At 41.9% G+C, this 5,771-nt stretch overlaps 1 protein-coding gene across 6 annotated transcripts in view; it reads left to right on the top strand.

Annotated features, from left to right (window-relative positions):
• Positions 1-5,771, top strand: part of galnt11 (UDP-N-acetyl-alpha-D-galactosamine:polypeptide N-acetylgalactosaminyltransferase 11 (GalNAc-T11)) — a 171,733-nt gene that overhangs the window by 507 nt on the left and 165,455 nt on the right. The window lies entirely within an intron of this gene.

The following is a 5,771-nucleotide window of genomic DNA, read 5'->3' as shown; positions in this document are numbered from 1 at the left end:
TTTTCCCCTTCCCTCCCTCCCCCCGACCCGCACGCACACAAACACACGCAATGCGAGCAATAGAAATGGAAGTAACGGCTCAAAAGCGATTCTTTGGGCCGGCCGGACTCTTCGCCTCGCCACCACCAAATCCTTTACTAAGATGGCAGATGTGTGAGTAGTTTTGCTCCTGAGGGGGCAGGCAGAAAGAGAAAGGGGGAGGAAGGATCGCGTATCAACGCGTGGCGTCAAAACACACGTCTTCTTCCCCCATCGCTTCCTCTTTCCCCTCCCCCCACCCCAGTGGGAGGAACTTTATGAACGTTCATCTGTTGTCGTGCCCTCCTTATCCAGCTCTTGATCTGAACTGCGAATCAATACACCGGGGGAGACGGGGTGAAAGGCACCTGGCACTAAATTTAAACGTAAACTGGAACCTACCCCTGCCCCCCCCCAGCTAGTTTCGAAAATAAAAAGAAGTTCCTTTTCAGCTCGTCTATCGTGTGTGTTGGGGAAATCACACTTTTAAGGCTGGTGTCAGAAAGCAGCTTCAGGCTCGTTTGAATGTAGCTTCTGAGTTCCTCATGTATCCTGACCCAAACCAACTTAAGTATATTTATGAACAAAAAGGAAATCTTTCAGAAAATCACTCTGTACTAACCCATGCAGCTATATACTATGTGTTAATTGGTGAACTAATTTGGATTAACATAATTGTTTAGTGCCTTTAGAATTTTGATTTGGAGGTGCCAGTGTTGGACTGAGGTGTACAAAGTTAAAAAACACGCAACACCATTGGAAGCAGTTTAATTGCATTTCAGAGTGCTGCTCCTTCAGGTGTTGTGTGATTTTAGCTTAAGTATTTTGTTACTCTTAGTGGCCATTTTAATCTCAACCAGACAGGAACATAGAATACTCCAAGACAAGAATAGGCCATTTGGCCCACCATCTCTGCACTGACTATGATGCCATTCTAAACAAATCTCCCTGCAGGTGGTCCATATCCCTCTTTGCTCTGTCTAAATGTTTCTTAAACATTGCAATCGTATTTGTTTCTCCCAATTCTGCTGGCAGTGTTTTCTGGCACCTACCATATCTTTAAAAAGAAACTTGTTGCACATATTTCCTTTAAACTTTCCCCCCTCATCTTAAACATGTACATCCTGTTATTTGACATTTCTATCCTGGGAAAAAGACTCTTGACTATCCAGCCTAACCACGCATCTCATAATTTTACTCCTATCGGATCATCCTTCAGTCTCTGAAGCACCAGTGAAAACAATCTGAGTTTAAGATTTGTGTAAAAACTTGTAGTTAGGGTGATGGTTGCACTTGTGGATATGTTCGCCGAGCAGAGAAGTTGGTTTGCTGATGTTTCGTCCCCATCATAGGTGCCATCCTCCGCATTGTGGAACCTCCTATGAAGTGCTGCTGTACTGTCTCGTTTGGAATTTATTTGGTTCGAACACCATGACCAGCTGTCCCCAGTGGCTTTTTTTTTGGGAAAGGGTTTGTTATGTGTATCTCCAGAGTCTTACCAGACCATAGGGACTGCTCTCTTCATTAGAGAGAAGCGACTGGTGGCGATTTAACCTGAGGGCCACCAGACCTCAGTCGAGGGCAGAGGTTGAGAAGGAGAGTTTTTCATGGTAACCTCAAACCGGTGATGGGAATTGAGCCCACGCTGTTGGTATCACGCTGCTCTGCAAACCAACAATTCAGCTGACTGAGCTAAACCAATGCCTCTCTAATGGCTATGCATACAAATTAGACTGGGACAACGTAAAACAGAGGACAGCCAGAGAATTTCAAGAAGCATAGCACTCATTCACGGACTCCATCGATAAAAACATTGATCTAGACCCAATGTACAACCAGAACCAGCAACTGGAAGCAGTGGGAAGAAAAGCAAATTCCAACCAGCACAATACAGCAGCACTCCACAGGAGGCTCCACAGCACTGAGGATGTCACCCAGAAAGGGGACAAAACATTGGTGAACATACGCACAACAACTGCAATCTGAGTTTGTCTGATTTCCTTACACCTAATACGCTCCAGTCGAGGCAACATCCTGGTGAACTTCTTTTGCAACATCTGCAATCTTCACCTCCTTGTTATAATGTGATGACCAGAGCTGTATGCAATATTCCAAATGTGGCCAAACTGAAGTTCTATGCAGCTTTTATAAGAGTGCCCTGACCAACAAAGGCAAGCTTGACCACCTTATCCATTTGCCATTTTCAGGGAACTTGTAGACTTATACACCTAGATGCCTCTATATGTTGATGCTTCTTAAGGTTCTGCCATTAACTGTATGTTTCCCTCCTGCATTAGACCTTCTAAAATGCATTACCTCTCATTAAATTCCATTTTCCCACCCAACATTCCAATTGGTGTCTATCCTGTTACATGCTTTGACAACCTTCCTCACTATCCACAACTCCAGCAATTTTTGCATCATTTGCAGACTTGCTAACCAGGCAACCTATATTTTGTTCCAAATCATTTGTATCTATATGACAAATGACAGAGGTCCCAGCAGTGATCCTTGTGGAACACTACTGGTGACATACCTCCAGTCAGAAAAACACTTTTCTCTGTCTTCTGTGATCAAGCCAATTTTGTATCCAACTTACCAGTTCACTGTGGATCCTGTTCTTGACCAGCCTACCATGAGCGATCTTGTAAATGTAGACAACATCCACTGCCCTACCTTCAATCATGTTCATTCCCATAAGACATAGAGCAGAAATTAGGCCATTCAGTCCATCGAGGCTGCTCCACCATTCAATCGTGGCTGATAAGTTTCTCAACACCATTCTCCTGCTTTTTCCGTATAACCCTTGATACTCAAGAACCTATCTATCTAAGTCTTAAATATACTCTGACCTGGCCTCCACAGTCTTCTGTGGCAATGAGTTTGGGTCCTAGTCAATTCCTCAAAAAACTCAGATTTGTGACTCAAGATCTTCCCTTCACAAAGCCATGCTTGATAAGTCCATTTTTTTCCAAATCTGAGTAAATCGTATTTTTAAGAATCTTCTCTAATAATTTCATTGATGTAAGGCTCACCGGACTATAATTTTCTGGATTGTCCTAGTTGCACTTTTTAAACAAAAGCCCAGGATTGGCTATTCTCTGGCCTTCTGGGAGCTTACCTGTGTCTAAAGAAAGTACAAAGATCTCTGGCAAGGTGCTATCTATCTCAGTTGCCTCTCTCCGTCTCCTTTGATAGATGCCATCATACCCTTGAAACCTATCTACCTTAATATTTTTCAAGATACCCAATGCCCACTTTCTTAATTTCATAATGCCCACAATACCCGTTCCTAATTTTGCCATCACCAATGTTCTTCTCCTTAGTGTATACTACTGAAAAGTACTCTTTAATAACCTCACCCATTTACTCTGGCTCTATACATAAGCTCCCTCCTTTGTCCATGAGTGTACATACCCTTTCCCCAACTGTCCCCTTGCTCCTAATATACTTATAAAATGGTTTAGGATTCTCCTTAATCCTATTTGCCAATGATATTTTATGGCCCCTTTTAGCTTTCCTAATTCCTTGTTTAAGTTCTCTCCTGCTTCCTTTAATTCCTCATGATTGTTGTCCGATTTGGCCTGTTTCCACACTGTAGAGATTCTATGAATGTCAGTTTCCTCAACCTTATTTATGCTCCTCTTTTCTTTTTGACTAAACTTTAATATCTCTTTTCATCCAAGATTCCTAAATCTTACTATCCAAATCTTTCATCCTCCCAGAAACATGCTAGTTTTGAATTCTGATCTAACTGGTCTTTAAGCAACTTCTGCATGTCATATGTGGATTTCCTTTCAAACATCTATTTCCAGCCTAATTTTTCCAGTTCCTGCCTAGTACTGTTGTAATTAGCATTCTGTCAATTTAGTGCTTTTACCCAAGGACCAGCCTTACCTTTATCTATAACTACCTTAAAACTTAGGGGATTATGATCTCTGTTCCCAAAATGTTTCCCTACTGAAACTTCAGATACTTGGCTAGCTCATTCACCCATGCAAGGACTACTACACCCTCTTCTCTAGTTTGACTATCTACATACTGCTTCAAGAAACCCTCCACGATAGATCTAACAAATTCTGGCCCATCTAAGCCCGAACACTGAGAGAGTCCCAGTCAATATTGGTGAATACTCCAAAATAGTCTTTATGTGTTTAATCAGGTTCCTATTGTATCTTGTAAAGAAACACTACTACATCTCCAGTTGGCCTTCTTTGTTCTTAGAAATAAGGTTAGCATCTTAGGTGAACCAATGCTGTAGTTTTGCTGTCTTGGGACATTACACTTTGTCATGTAACTGGCCGAGCCATTGCATTGTACAAATTGATCGTGTTTTAATGGTTGTACCCTACGTCCCTATTTATCAGTCCAAAACACAGCTACTCAGGGAAAAACCAGTAAAACATAAGAGCTAGGAGCAGGAATAGGCCATTTGGTCCTATGATCCTGCTCCGCCATTCAATAAGATCATGACTGATCTTTTCATTGCCTCAGCTCCACTTACCTGCCCTTTCATTGTAACCGTTAATTCCTTCATTGTTCAAAAAAATCTATCTTAGCTATGAAAACATTTACTGAAGTAGTGTCAACTACTTCACTGGGCAGGAAATTGCATAGGTTCACAACCCTTTGGGTGAAGAAGCTCCTTCTCAATTCAATGTTAATCTGCTCCCCCTAATTTGAGGCTATACCCTCTTGTCCTAGTTTCACCCACCAGTGAAAACATCCTCTCTATGTCAATCTTATCTATTTCTTTCATAATTTTGTATGTTTCTATAAGATCTCGCCTCATTCTTCTAAATTCCAATGAATATAATCCCAATCTACTCAGTCTCTCCTCTTAAGCCAACCCCTTCAACTCCAGAAGTAACCTAGCATACTTCCTTTTGTGCCAGTACATCCTTTCACAAACAAGGAGACCAAAACTACATGCAGAATTCCAGCTGTGGTCTCACCAGCACCCTATATAGCAGCAACATAACCTCCCAGCTTTTAAACTCAATCCCTTTAGCAATGAAGGACAAAATTCCATTTGTCTTCCTAATTACCTGTTGTGCCTGCAGACCAACCTTCTGTGATTCATGCATTACGACACCCAGGTCCCTCTGCATAGCAGCATGCTGCAACGTTTTACCATTCAAGTACTAGTCCTTTTTACTGTTACTCCTACCAAAATGGATGACTTCACATTTATTAACATTCCATCTGCTAGGCCTTTGCCCACTCATTTAAAGTATGTGTTCCTGTGCGAAGTTTCACAGTCCTCTACGTGCTTTGCTCTGCCACTCATCTTAGTATCATCTATAAACTTTGACACATTACACATAATCCCCCAATTCCAAATCGTTTATGTAAATTGTGAATAATTGTGGTCTCAACATTGATTCCTGAGGCACACCACTCTTTGTTGACTAATGGGAAGCAATCCTGTGTCTATTCTAAAACTTTACCTGTAAAATGCCATGCATCTTTATCTTATGCAGCAGCATCTTGTGCAGAACCTCGTCGAAGGCCTTTTGGAAATCTAGATACACCACATCTACTGGGTCCCGATTGTCCAGCATGCTCATAATGTCTTCATGCCCTTCATGAACCCATGCGGCATCTGCCCAACCGGCCAATTTCTATCTAGATGCCTTGCTATTTCTTCCTTGATAATAGACTCAAGCATCTTCCCCACTACAGAAGTTAAGCTAACCAGTCTATAATTCCCCATCTTTTGTCTACTGCCCTTTTTAAACAGTGGTGTCACA

This window comes from Hemiscyllium ocellatum, chromosome 5 (assembly GCF_020745735.1).
Source record: "Hemiscyllium ocellatum isolate sHemOce1 chromosome 5, sHemOce1.pat.X.cur, whole genome shotgun sequence".
Classification (NCBI taxonomy): Eukaryota; Metazoa; Chordata; class Chondrichthyes; order Orectolobiformes; family Hemiscylliidae; genus Hemiscyllium; species Hemiscyllium ocellatum.
This window is presented reverse-complemented; position numbering and strand designations above follow the sequence as displayed.